Below are 12,876 nucleotides of genomic sequence, written 5' to 3' on the forward strand. Positions count from 1 at the left end.
AACAGTTTGTTTCTCAGAGTCCATCTCCCTCCAGTTTATCCCAAGTCACTTTTCCTTTTGACATGACTGCATGGAGACTTAAAACAGTGAAGACCACTTCCATATGTGAGGAAGTGCTATTAGAAATCTGTCAAAGTAATGTAATATTTACCTCAATAAGTTTTGATTAGTTTTTAAAATGACACACATAGACACCAAAAAACCCCTAAACAAAACAATATCCCAAGCTAAACTCAGTAAAGTTTTATGAGGTTAGCCCAACTTCACGGGTCAGATGACATTTTGCAACCATTTCTTTCTTGTTCTAGAACTTTCTCAGGTTATTTCATTCAGGATATTCTTTGTGTTTAAATGTTTCTAAATTTTTTCAGTCAAGAACTAATTTTCCCCTATGGCAGGAAGGAAAGCAGGAGAAAGGGAAGGAAAGAGGAAAGGCAAAGGAAAGGAAGGGAAGGGAATGAAGGGAGGAAAGAAGGTCAGGTTTTCACTCTGGTATTTCTAGTTGTTTTGTGTCATCCAGGTTTCAGGGATACAATGTGTAACATTTTATCAGAAACAGAAGTTTGCGTTTTGATTTTTTTTAAAGCTCTGTCCATTTGATACTTTAGTAAGTTAAAAAATAAAATGAAAGTCACAAAAATATTTAAAAGAAGAGGGTGAGAAATTTGGCAGAGAGATAGCAAGTCTTGGGAACATCACCAGCTGAGCACATGTGGTTCCAACAAACTGTCCAGCATTACTGGAAGGTCAAGTACAAGGATGTGAGAGAGAGCTGGAGGCTGGTGCCGCCGGGCCGTTTGTGAAGGGCGGGCTCACTGAATCTGAGTCTCTGTGTGACCGGGTTCTACTTAAGGGACGGAAGAAGGTGTGTGTCTCAGAAAGCTCATTGTGTCTAGAGAGGCCTGGGGGACAGGTGGTGCTGTAACCCAGACAAGGGAAACTGCCTTTAACTAGGGCATGAATACACGAGTAAGGACGGGGAGGGATGGAATCCAGAAACACTTAGCAGGGGCAGAAGAAAGGACACATGCCAGAAACACTGAATTGGGTAAACTCAGTGATTTGGTGAGGAGTCAAGAATGTTCCCTGGCTTCTCCTGCAAGGAACTGAATGCATGAGTACCCCAGAAATGGGGAGATCTGAGAACCAAGAGAAAGCTTCCAAAGGGGAATGATTGAGCTTTGTTTTGAATGTGTCCACATAATAAGATTAAGTTGGGGCACAGTCAGTTGACCTTGATGACCTCTGGATTTTGCTCAGGTTCCACACCTCAGTTTGAATTCTGTGCCCCGGGTTGGAAGAACTGCTTTAACTTGGGCCTGGACCCTCCACTCTGAATATTTCTTTCCTTAGGGAATCAGTTTGGTGGCTACAGTTTGTGAATGTGTCTTTCCCCGGCCTGGTGGTTTGTGGCAAAGACATCTTCCCTGCTTTGTGGTGGAAATCCCTGTGCACAACCAACCGAGATGTGTCAGTCCCCACAGGATGCCCAGGGTGTTTCCAAACTGCTTCTTTAAAGAGGAATTCAGGAGAGAAGAGAATGGATCAGGCTGTTGTGCTGGGAAACTGGTGGGCTCCCTTGGTTAGTCATATGAAAGTCATGCCATTGTCTTTTCAGTAAATGGTGATGAGGAGCCTCCTGGGCAGCAGGAACTGGGAATTCAGCCATGGCTGAGATAAGCCTATCCGCGCCTCCTCTACTCTCACCAGTGAGTAGGAATAATACACAAACAGGCGGATCTAGAAGAATAAATTCTCTTCCCCTTTTTCTACCCTTTCTGGGTTTGCTCTAAACAGGATCTAATAAATCGTGTACCAAATGCCTTCCTTGTGTATAGATTAAATAAGAAGGGGCTAAGCCTGAGAATTTAACTGGACCCAGGATTTAAAAGCAGAATACAGACCTCTAGTTTTTATTTTTTATTTCCTTCTCCGTGTTTCTGTAGCCGAAGGTGGTTGGTTGGGGTAGGGCGTACCATTGCTGGGGGGACTTGGTAATGGGCTGGTAGGCCTTGAGGTGGATGGTTCACACGGGAAGTGGACCTCTGGGACTGCCCCTCAGAATGCTCTCTCCAAAGTGGGCTCGGAGGGGAGGAGCGTTTCCAGGTGCTGTTTTTCTCTTTCCTAGACTATGCTCTCAAAATTTCCGAGCGTGTCAGTATGTGTGAGCGTGTGGCTGGTGCCATGTGGACACATTCTCTCCGGACATACCCACAGAAACCCAGAATAGTGGGAGAGATAGTGGAGAGGCCTCCGAGGGGTCTTCCCATGGAGGACCCTCTGCTGAAGCCCACATTCCCCGACTCTACCCACCCCACCCCAGTGTGCCTGGGCTTTCCCGGAAGAATAGCTCAGGCCATGAGACACATTGCTGACCATGATTTTGTCCTGGGGATTGGCCCAGGGGTAAGGGAAAGGGCAGATTCTCCTATCCAAGCAGAGCTTAACTGAATACTTTCAGGGAAAAAAAGAAACAGTGTGGCACCAAGCAAGCTTCTTGGGCTCCTCTGTCAGCACCCCTGAGAGCCAAATCTACAGTTTTGAAGACAAAGCAGCCCTCACTGCTCTGCACCTCCCGAAATGCAGGGCAAACCACTTGTTGTTGAGGGGACAATTTCCTGCTCCAGAAAATCCCGCACCCCAAATAGTTATCACCAACAAAAGTCTCAATTTAAGGGAAAGTAAGGGAGGAAGAGCAAAAGAGGAATTTAGTTCTAATCAAAGAGAAAGAATTAGAGAGAGGGGGGCTCTTCTGATGCCGGAGTGTGTGGGTTTAAAGACGGTACTAACCTAACAGATATGGCCACCTGCGTGGGAACTTGCTGGCACCCTCTGGAAGGCTGGGGAGGGCTGTGCTACCTTGTGGGATGGCTACCGGCATCTTTGAGTTGAGCACCCACTCGAGAAGCTGGCACCCAGCCATGTGACTTTAGGCAAGCTATTCAACCTCACTGTGCCTCAGTTGTCTCATTTGTCAAATGGGAAGAATAGAATCACCTATTGCAGAGAGGGATGTTCTTTTTTTTTTTTTAATTCAAGATAATTAACATAGTTTTATATTAGTTTCAGGTGCATAATATAATGGTTCAAAATCCCATACATTTCTCCATGCTTATGGAGATAAGTGTACCCTTGAAACGAGTTAATGTAAAGTGCTTAAAATCAATAGTGCCTGGCACAGCACACTGAGGGAGTGTTAGTTTGAAAGTGGGCTGAAGTCCCTCCCAAGCAAAGCCATGTGCTGCAGGAGAGGGCAGCGGGGTTGGACGTCCTGCACCTCCAGATCCGCCTGTGGTCAGACTCTGTAATGCCGGGGGCCCTCACGCGGCATGCGTCTGGGAGGAGGGAAGTGATGTCAGCATCAAAGGTCCGTGCATTCTTGCTGCAGAGTGGGTGCAGGGAAGGAGGGTGAGGGCTGAGAGGGCCCCAGGGCTTGTCACCCAGTTTGCAAAGATGAGGTTGGAAGATGCGAAGGAGCCCCAGGCTGGTACATTCCTCCCATTCTGAGATCATCTCCTGGCCCAGGAGTTCCTCCAAGAGCGAGCTTGAGCCACCGTTTTTCCTTCCAGAGAAGAGAGGTTTCTTCTCTTTCAGCGCCATAAACATCCCTCTGGTTTTATAGCCGCTTTCCTTGCCAGCCAGCTCAGCTAGGTGCCGGTGAATACTCGTGGAGTAACGGGTTCCCGCTAGAAGGATCCTCATGCCTTGCTATCTCTCTGTAATCTCTCTCTGGCATAGGTGCTTCGCTCAGATAAAATAGCTGTGGCTCCAGCGTCACATCCCGTACCTATATCTACTTGTGATTAACCTGTTTAGAATCTAGCAGTGACTGTCAGCGAGGTCCCCTGAAACCTTGAAAGGGCTAATCCCACAACAGGTGTCCCTTAGCCAAAATAGCTCTCCTTCCCAGCGCGGACATGCGGCAGGGCGGAGGCGGTCTGCATAAATGCTGGTCAAGTGACGGATGGGATCCCAGCCCCTCATTTTCACATGCACATGGAAGAGTGGGATGATTTTTGGTCCCCAGACTCCATCTGTTCTAGAAGTTAAAAATAAAATGAGAATTCAATTAAAACTGTGCACACAATCCACTGAAAGTTGTGCCAGATTTTCCGATAATACCCTACTTTCTAGCCTATGAGACATTGAAGTGTGTGTGTGCCATCAAAGAAAATACCTGAGAATGTCAAATTGCTTTAATTAAATAATAGATACATCAGTGTATATGCAAACTAGCAAAGTGGGTTTTTTTGTTGTTTGTTTTTTAAGGAGCATATCTTGCCTTAAAGCTTCTTGCTTCTATTTTTCTACAGAGGGAAGATCTGCAAAAGATGTAAGGAATTTAGCCACTTAGTCCATTTGTTTCTTTTGAGGATGGTCAAGGTCAGCAGATGGGGGTTAGCAGTCACTTAGCTTGTATCTGTGGTGCTCATCCTGGAGTTAGTTCAGTTAACAAGGGCCATGGGGAGCTCAGTCCACAGCTCTTGTCTGGAATGAAACCTCTAAGGGGTGGACCCTAAACTCATGGGTCCCTTTCTAATCCCAGTTTTGCTGAGGATTCAGAAGAAACCCTTTCCTTAGGATGTGGATTATTTTTACATGTCTCCATGGAATGGATTTTAGTTTTGACTAAAGGAACCCATTACATGAGCTGATCCATGATTCCCATTACCGTGTCATTTCTCATCTGTGAGATCCAGATTCTGAGAACTGATGCTACAAACAGGGTGTTGAGAGCTTCTAACGGCACGGCTCATCTCTTCCCAATTCTGTGCCTGGAACAGAAGTATTGCAAACAAGCTCCACCCCTGCAAGTTCCCAGAAGGGTAGGTGCCCACCTGAGAGTACTGGGGGAGGCAGAATGGGGAGAATATTGAAGACGGGGTCCAGATATCCCCAGAGAGGCAAGCAGATGACCTCTGGATATACTTCCTCTTCTGAGGCTCTAAGTCATCTTTGTTATTCCTTGAAATACTTAATGGATAGGTGGTTGCCAGAGGCAGGTAGCTGGTGGGTAAAATGGGTAAAAATCGGGGAGGAGTCAAGATGGCGGAGAAGTAGCAGGCTGAGACTACTTCAGCTAGCCGGAGATCAGCTAGATAGCTTATCTAAAGATTGCAAACACTTGAAAATCTATCGGCAGATCGAAGAGAAGAAGAACAGCAATTCTGGAAACAGAAAAACAACCACTTTCTGAAAGGTAGGACCTGGGGAGAAGTGAATCCAAAGCGACGGGAAGATAGAGTCCGGGGGGAGGGGCCGGCTCCTGGAAAGCAGCGGAGCAACGGTGCACAAAATCAGGACTTTTAAAAGTCTGTTCCGCTGAGGGACATCGTTCCAGAGGCTAAACCGGGGCAAAGCCCACGCGGGGTCAGCGTGGCCTCAGGTCCCGCAGGGTCACAGAAGGATCGGGGGTGTCTGAGTGTCGCAGACCTTGCGGGTATTGGAACGGGAAAGCCGGCTACAGAGACAGAGCCGACAGTAAGCTCGCAGCTCGGGGTGACCTTGAACCGGTCGCAGGCTCGGTGAGCTCGGAGCGCGGCCGGAGGTCAGGCAGACGGGAGTAACTGGGCGCTATTCTCTGAGGGTGCAATGAGGAGTGGGGCCCTGGGCTTTCGGCTCCTCTGGGCCGGAGACCAGGAGGCCGCCATTTGTATTCCCGTCCTCCGGAACTCTACGGAAAGCGCTCAGGGAACAAAAGCTCCTGAAAGCAAACCTGAGCGGATTACTCACCCCGGCCCTGGGTAAGGGCGGTGCAATTCTGCCTGGGGCAAAGACACTTGAGAATCATTACAACAGGCCCCTCCCCCAGAAGATCAACAAGAAATCCAGCCGAGACCAAGTTCACCTACCAAGGAGTGTGGTTTCAATATCAAGGAGAGCAGCAGAATTCCAAAGGAGGAGAAAGCCAAGCACGGAACTCATGGCTTTTTCCCTGTGATTTTTTTTAGTCTTGCAGTTAATTTAATTTTTTTCTTTTTCATTTTTTGTTTTTTTCTCGCCTTTTGGTAAATTATTTTTTATACTTTTACCTTTTTCTTTTTTAACGTTTTTTAACTAGTTTATCCAATATATATATTTTTTCTTTTTTATATTTTTCTTATTTGTTTCTTTTTTTAAATTCTTTTCTTATCTTTTTTTTTTCTTTCTTCCTTTTTGAACCTCTTTTTATCCCCTTTCACCCCCCTCACGATTTGGGATCTCTTCTAATTTGGTTAAAGCATATTTTCCTGGGGTTGTTGCCACACTTTTAATATTGTACTTGCTCCTTCATATACTCTTATCTGGACAAAATGACAAGACGGAAAAATTCAACACAAAAAAAAGAACAAGAGGCAGTACCGAAGGCTAGGGACCTAATCAATACAGACATTGGTAATATGTCAGATCTAGAGTTCAGAATGACAATTCTCAAGGTTTTAGCCGGGCTCGAAAAAGGCATGGAAGATATTAGAGAAACCCTCTCGAGAGATATAAAAGATCTTTCTGGAGAAATAAAAGAACTAAAATCTAACCAAGTTGAAATCAAAAAAGCTATTAATGAGGTGCAATCACAAATGGAGGCACTCACTGCTAGGATAAATGAGGCAGAAGAAAGAATTAGTGATATAGAAGACCAAATGACAGAGAATAAAGAAGCTGAGCAAAAGAGGGACAAACAGCTACTGGACCACGAGGGGAGAATTCGAGAGATAAGTGACACCATAAGACGAAACAACATTAGAATAATTGGGATTCCAGAAGAAGAAGAAAGAGAGAGGGGAGCAGAAGGTATACTGGAGAGAATTATTGGGGAGAATTTCCCCAATATGGCAAAGGGAATGAGCATCAAAATTCAGGAGGTTCAGAGAACGCCCCTCAAAATCAATAAGAATAGGCCCACACCCTGCCACCTAATAGTAAAATTTACAAGTCTCAGTGACAAAGAGAAAATCCTGAAAGCAGCCCAGAAAAAGAAGTCTGTAACATACAATGGTAAAAATATTAGATTGGCAGCTGACTTATCCACAGAGACCTGGCAGGCCAGAAAGAGCTGGCATGATATTTTCAGAGCACTCAATGAGAAAAACATGCAGCCCAGAATACTATATCCAGCTAGGCTATCATTGAAAATAGAAGGAGAGATTAAAAGCTTCCAGGACAAACAAAAACTAAAAGAATTTGCAAACACCAAACCAGCTCTACAGGAAATCTTGAAAGGGGTCCTCTAAGCAAAGAGAGAGCCTACAAGTGGTAGATCAGAAAGGAACAGAGACCATATACAGTAACAGTCACCTTACAGGCAATACAATGGCACTAAATTCATATCTCTCAATAGGTACCCTGAATGTTAATGGGCTAAATGCCCTTGTCAAAAGACACAGGGTATCAGAATGGATAAAAAAACAAAACCCATCTATATGTCTCCTCCAAGAAACTCATTTTAAGCCCGAAGACACCTCCAGATTTAAAGTGAGGGGGTGGAAAAGAATTTACCATGCTAATGGACATCAGAAGAAAGCAGGAGTGGCAATCCTTATATCAGATCAATTAGATTTTTAGCCAAAGACTATAATAAGAGATGAGGAAGGACACTATATCATACTCAAAGGGTCTGTCCAACAAGAAGATTTAACAATTTTAAATATATATGCCGCCAACGTGGGAGCAGCCAACTATATAAACCAATTAATAACAAAATCAAAGAAACACATCAACAATAATACAATAATAGTAGGGGACTTTAACACTCCCCTCACTGAAATGGACAGATCATCCAAGCAAAAGATCAGCAAGGAAATAAAGGCCTTAAACGACACACTGGACCAGATGGACATCACAGATATATTCAGAACATTTCATCCCAAAGCAACAGAATACACATTCTTCTCTAGTGCACATGGAATATTCTCCAGAATAGATCATCCTTGGTCCTAAATCAGGACTCAACCGGTATCAAAAGATTGGGATCATTCCCTGCATATTTTCAGACCACAATGCTCTAAAGCTAGAAATCAACCACAAAAGGAAGTTTGAAAAGAACCCAAATACATGGAGACTAAACAGCATCCTTCTAAAGAATGAATGGGTCAACGGGAAATTAAAGATTTGAAAAAAATCATGGAAACAAATGACAATGAAAATACAATGGTTCAAAATCTGTGGTACACAACAAAGGCAGTCCTGAGAGGAAAATATATAGCGGTACAAGCCTTTCTAAATAAACAAGAAAGGTTGGGGCGCCTGGGTGGCTCAGTGGGTTAAGCCGCTGCCTTCGGCTCGGGTCGTGATCTCAGGGTCCTGGGATCGAGTCCCACATCGGGCTCTCTGCTGAGCAGGGAGCCTGCTTCCTCCTCTATCTCTGCCTGCCTCTCTGCCTACTTGTGATCTCTGTCTGTCAAATAAATAAATATAATCTTTAAAAAAGAAAAAAAGAAACAAGAAAGGTCTCAGGTACACAACCTAACCCTACACCTAAAGGAGCTGGAGAAAGAACAAAAAAGAAACCCTAAGCCAAGCAGGAGAAGAGAAATCATAAAGATCAGAGCAGAAATCAATGAAATAGAAACCAAAAAGACAATAGAGTAAATCAACAAAACTAGGAGCTGGTTCTTTGAAAGAATTAATAAAATTGATAAAACCCTGGCCTGACTTATCAAAAAGAAAAGAGAAACGACCCAAATAAATAAAATCATGAATGAAAGAGGAGAGATCACAACTAACACCAAAGAAATACAAACTATTATAAGAACATACTATGAGCAACTCTACGCCAACAAATTTGACAATCTGGAAGAAATGGATGCATTCCTAGAAACATATAAACTACCACAACTGAACCAGGAAGAAGTAGAAAGCCTGAAGAGACCCATAACCAGTAAGGAGATTGAAACAGTCATAAAAAATCTCCAAACAAACAAAAGCCCAGGGCCAGATGGCTTCCCGGGGGAATTCTACCAAACATTTAAAGAAGAACTAATTCCTATTCTCCTGAAACTGTTCCAAAAAATAGAAATGGAAGGAAAACTTCCAAACTCATTTTATGAGGCCAGCATCACCTTGATCCCAAAACCAGACAAGGATCCCATCAAAAAAGAGAGCTATAGACCAATATCCTTGATGAACACAGATGCGAAAATACTCAACAAAATACTAGCCAATAGGGTTCAACAGTACATTAAAAAGATTATTCACCACGACCAAGTGGGATTTATTCCAGGGCTGCAAGGTTGGTTCAACATCCGCAAATCAGTCAATGTGATACAACACATCAATAAAAGAAAGAACAAGAACCATATGATACTCTCAATAGATGCTGAAAAAGCATTTGACAAAATACAGCATCCCTTCCTGATCAAAACTCTTCAAAGTGTAGGGATAGAGGGCACATACCTCAATATCATCAAAGCCATCTATGAAAAACCCACCACAAATATCATTCTCAATAGAGAAAAACTGAAAGCTTTTCCACTAAGGTCAGGAACAGGGCAGGGATGTCCATTATCACCACTGCTATTCAACATAGTACTAGAGGTCCTAGCCTCAGCAATCAGACAACAAAAGGAAATTAAAGGTATCCAAATCGGCAAAGAAGAAGTCAAATTATCACTCTTCGCAGATGATATGATACTATATGTGGAAAACCCAAAAGACTCCACTCCAAAACTGCTAGAACTTATACAGGAATTCAGTAAAGTGTCAGGATATAAAATCAATGCACAGAAATCAGTTGCATTTCTCTACACCAACAGCAAGACAGAAGAAAGGGAAATTAAGGAGTCCATCCCATTTACAATTGCACCCAAAACCATAAGATACCTAGGAATAAGCCTAACCAAAGAGGCACAGAATCTATACTCAGAAAACTATAAAGTACTCATGAAAGAAATTGAGGAAGACACAAAGAAATGGAAAAATGTTCCATGCTCCTGGATTGGAAGAATAAATATTGTGAAAATGTCTATGCTACCTAAAGCAATCTACACATTTAATGCAATTCCTATCAAAGTACCATCCATCTTTTTCAAAGAAATGGAACAAATAATTCTAAAATTTATATGGAACCAGAAAAGACCTCGAATAGCCAAAGGGATATTGAAAAAGAAAGCCAACGTTGGTGATATCACAATTCCGGACTTCAAGCTCTATTACAAAGCTGTCATCATCAAGACAGCATGGTACTGGCACAAAAACAGACACATAGATCAATGGAACAGAATAGAGAGCCCGGGAATAGACCCTCAACTCTACAGTCAACTAATCTTCAACAAAGCAAGAAAGAATGTCCAATGGAAAAAAGACAGCCTCTTCAATAAATGGTGCTGGGAAAATTGGACAGCCACATGCAGAAAAATGAAATTGGACCATTTCCTTACACCACACACAAAAATAGACTCAAAATGGATGAAGGACCTCAATGTGCGAAAGGAATCCATCAAAATCCTTGAGGAGAACACAGGCAGCAACCTCTTCGACCTCAGCCGCAGCAACATCTTCCTAGGAACAACGCCAAAGGCAAGGGAAGCAAGGGCAAAATGAACTATTGGGATTTCATCAAGATCAAAAGCTTTTGCACAGCAAAGGAAACAGTTAACAAAATCAAAAGACAACTGACAGAATGGGAGAAGATATTTGCAAACGATATATCAGATAAAGGACCAGTGTCCAGAATCTATAAAGAACTTAGCAAACTCAACACCCAATGAACAAATAATCCAATCAAGAAATGGGCAGAGGGCATGAACAGACATTTCGGCAAAGAAGACATCCAGATGGCCAATAGACACATGAAAAAGTGCTCCATATCACTCGGCATTAGGGAAATACAAATCAAAACCACAATGAGATATCACCTCACACCAGTCAGAATGGCTAAAATCATCAAGTCAGGAAATGACAGATGCTGGCAAGGATGCGGAGAAAGGGGAACCCTCCTACACTGTTGGTGGGAATGCAAGCTGGTGCAGCCACTCTGGAAAACAACATGGAGGTTCCTCAAAATGTTGAAAATAGAACTGCCCTATGACCCAGCAATTGCACTATTGGGTATTTACCCTAAAGATACAAACGTAGTGATCCAAAGGGGCACGTGCACCCGAATGTTTATAGCAGCAATGTCCACAATAGCCAAACTATGGAAAGAACCTAGATGTCCATCAACAGATGAATGGATCAAGTAGATGTGGTATATATACACAATGGAATACTATGCAGCCATCAAAAGAAATGAAATCTTGCCATTTGAGACAACATGGATGGAACTAGAGAGTATCATGTTTAGTGAAATAAGTCAAGCAGAGAAAGACAACTATCATATGATCTCCCTGATATGAGGAAGTGGTGATGCAACATGGGGGCTTACGTGGATAGGAGAAGAATAAATGAAACAAGATGGGATTGGGAGGGAGACAAACCATAAGTGACTCTTAATCTCACAAAACAAACTGAGGGTTGCTGGGGGGAGGGTGTTTGGGAGAAGGGGGTGGGATCATGGACATTGGGGAGGGTATGTGCTTTGGTGAGTGCTGTGAAGTGTGTAAACCTGGTGATTCCCACATCTGTACCCCTGGGGATAAAAATATATGTTTATAAAAAATTAAAAATTAAAAAATATATATATATATATTTATAAAAAATAAAAAATTTTTTAAAAATGGGTAAAAATCATCAAAAAGTATAAATTTCCAATTACAAAATAAAGAAGCCCTGGGCACTAACAGACAGCATGGTGACTACAGTTAATAAGCACCTGGGTGGCTCAGCGGGTTAAACACCTGACTCTTGGTTTCAGCTCAGGTCAGGATCTCATGGGTTGTGGGACTGAGGCCAACATCAGTCTGCTCGCTCAGCGGGGAGTCTGCTTGAAAGATTCTCTCCCTCTGCCCCCACCCCCACGGACACTCTCTCTTTCTAAAAATAAATAAATCTTTAAAAAATATTGTATTGTCTATTTTAAAGTTGCTACCAGAAGAGATCTTAAAAGTTCTCATCAACAAGAAAGAAAAATTGTAACCGCGTGTGATGATAGATGCTAGCTAGACTTCGATGTTGACCATATTGAATATATGTGATACACACTGAGTATTTTTTAATACACCAGATGCTTATATTGTATATCTTAAAACTAGTACAATGTCATACATCAGTTATATCTCAGGAGAACTGGGAGAAAAAATGGCAGGTGCAGAAACTGCTCCCTGTTCCCCTTTCCTCCCTTTGCTCCTCTTAGTAATAGAAACTCCAGTGTTTCCAGGGGGCAGTGGATGTTCAGCTAGACACTGCGCGTGCCAGCCCCCTTTGTAGTTAGGGGTGGTGTCCAGTAAGTTCAGGTCAATAGGATATGTGAGAAAGCTGTTCTTGCAATTTCTGGGCTATACCCTTAAACGGAACCTTCTTGTTAGCTATGATAGTTGTTATTACCTCTACTTCTGGAGATGACCTTTCACTACTCCCTGAACCCCAGGCCAAATGCATCTGCGCACAGTGTCTTATCACTTATCTCACTTTGTGCTAAGAAACTTCTTTATCTTCCAGGCTTTCTGTGGAGCTCATCGAGTTCTTAGTCACGTTTGCCTCCCCAGCACTGAGTAGCAGCCCCTATTCTTGCCGCATTAGAGACTTCCCATAAATGTTTGCTAAACAAATGAAATTAAGGAGTACCCTGCACTACATCAGGTCTTCATGCTGATTAGGGTCTGCTTACAAGATGTTGCAAGGATCACAGAAAGCATCTCATTTGTTTTTGCTGGTAACTCAAAATAGTGATTGTCATCAATTGTATTTCAAGAATTGACCCCTCTTCTCATCCCACCACCCTATACACATTAGAGAATGCACCCAAGCCTTCCTATTTCCACCATTTATAAGATGTCCAAATATCTAGCCAACAAGGATGTT

General features: G+C 43.0%; 1 long non-coding RNA gene across 6 annotated transcripts in view; it reads left to right on the forward strand.

Moving 5' to 3' along the window:
- The window catches only part of LOC309841405, a 444,569-nt gene that overhangs the window by 238,818 nt on the left and 192,875 nt on the right, over positions 1 to 12,876 (forward strand). The window lies entirely within an intron of this gene.

This window comes from Mustela nivalis (assembly GCF_964662115.1).
Source record: "Mustela nivalis genome assembly, chromosome: 9".
In the NCBI taxonomy this organism is placed as follows: domain Eukaryota; kingdom Metazoa; phylum Chordata; class Mammalia; order Carnivora; family Mustelidae; genus Mustela; species Mustela nivalis.